A 2,237-nucleotide genomic window follows, 5' to 3' on the forward strand; every position below is an offset into this window, starting at 1 on the left:
GTTTTTTCCACATAAAGTTTTGATCTTAATGTACAACCTTTGATCTTCAACAGTCACAATACCCAAGAACCGTGCAGGCTCCATTTCTAACTCACGTTATTTAAGAACAGAGTACATTATAAATGAAACAAAATAACGCACTTCTTTCTCAAGCCCTGAACTGTAACTGATGTGAGGCTCACTGTTGTTGCATCATCTAATCCGCAGTGTTGCCAACCTGTGCATCATTTATGAAATGACCCACGTAACAATTCAAGAACTTTAATTGATAATATCTTTCTTGATACAACTAAATTTGTAAATTTTGCAACTTCCTCACTATGAAATGGCTTATCCGATCACTATGGCCAAAGGTTAGAAATATATTTGCATAATTCAATTGTAAAAGATTAAATTACGAAGTTAAAATTATAAGGAAAGTAAACTCATTCAATAATGCGATTTAAAGATAAGCTGAGTGGGGAATTATGGCAAAATGTATTCAGTAACACTAACAGAGATGTGAATAGTATTTTTAACTCCTTTTTGAATACATACATTCAGATTTTTTATTCAAGTTTCCCTAAAATAGAAGTTATGAAAAAAACTCAACTAATCAATGGATAACAAAAGGCATTAAAAATTCTTGTAAAAGGAAAAGGGATCTATACTTGTTAACCAGGTCTAATAATGATAATAATCTGAGAAACTATTGTTTAAGGTATAGTAAAATCTTATTGAAAGTAATTAAAACTGCCAAAAAATTACACTATAACAATAAAATTACCCAGGCTCACAATAAGATCAAAGCAACATGGAATGTTATAAAAAGTGATATAGGTACAAATAAGAATAAACATATTAAACGTGATACGGACAAAAATTGTGAAGATCTTTCTTTAAAAATTAATACTGAGAATTTTAATGATCATTTTTCAAAAATTGCTGAAATTGTTTCTGGTAAAATCAAGAGAAATAATAGTCTAAGTATTAATAGCACTACTTATTCTCCATTCCACTTATCCCAGATATTTAATCTTCAATATGGCAACATTATATTTCGCAATGCTTCTTCAGGTGAAATTGAAAAAATTATAAAGAATCTTCCCTGGAAAAATTCATGTGGTTATGACAAAGTATCCATAAAGTTATTGAAAATTAGTGCGTCCTATATTAGCTCTCCACTATGCTGTATCATTAGCAAATCTTTATCTGTAGGTGTTTTTCCAACTAGACTGAAATATTCACTTCTTACCCCTGTGCATAAGAAAGGTGACAAATACAATGTATCCAATTCTAGACAAATTTCCATATTACCGTCCTTTTCTAAGTGATTCGAAAAAGTTATATATAAGAGATTAATGGATCACATTTTCACAAATAATATCCTCCCAAATAGTCAATTTGGATTTAGAAAAAATGTATCAACCATAAATGCAACTTACACATTAATAAATGATATATTGATGGCCTTAACTAATAAAAGGAAAAGTGGTGGTATATTTTTTGACCTGGAGAAGGCTTTTGATTGCATGAACCATATTTTATTAGCTAAAATGGAATATTAGGGTGTTAAAGGGGTGATTTATTCTCTAAGTCATATTTAAGAAGATAGATACCTGTGGGAACATCCCACATTATCACGCGTTTTCTGCAACGCACACTCTTCACATCACTTTTTATCCATCACGCGCGTTAACCAATCAAATTGCCGCAAACGTTCGAATTTATAATGCGCTCGCTGCTAGCCCCGACTCTAGATTCGATTCGATCATTCGATTCAGAGTGGTGATAATGTGGGATGTTCCCACATCTTCACTAGGGATTCATCACATTCTATTCGAGAGCTTCGAGGTGGATTCGAGATTGTCTGTTTGACAGGACAGGGCAGGACTGATTCACGCTCAAGGAGTTTTAAGATTGATATGTGTACTGTGCGGCTGGAAAGTTGTGATTGGATAGACAAGTGGGATTTACATTCGGAGGTGTTCGAACAGTATAAAGGAGTTATTTGGTGGTAGCTCTGAAATTTTCAGTCCTTGTTTGTTTGTAAAAATTATCAGATTTTGCTTGAGGCTTGTGTCATGTCGTTCCATGCCGTGCCAGATATGGCGGGCGCCTCGGTGCCTGGCTATCATGCATTCTGGGCAGAAAAAAGAGCCTCACTACAGGCAGAGTATAAGGAAAACGTGAAGCAATATCCTGCAGCAGATGAACATTACAGGAGACTGTTCAAAATCATTTGTGACATTGAGGAT

The sequence above is a fragment of the Cryptotermes secundus genome, unplaced genomic scaffold (genome assembly GCF_002891405.2).
Source record: "Cryptotermes secundus unplaced genomic scaffold, Csec_1.0 scaffold1552, whole genome shotgun sequence".
Lineage (NCBI taxonomy): Eukaryota > Metazoa > Arthropoda > Insecta > Blattodea > Kalotermitidae > Cryptotermes > Cryptotermes secundus.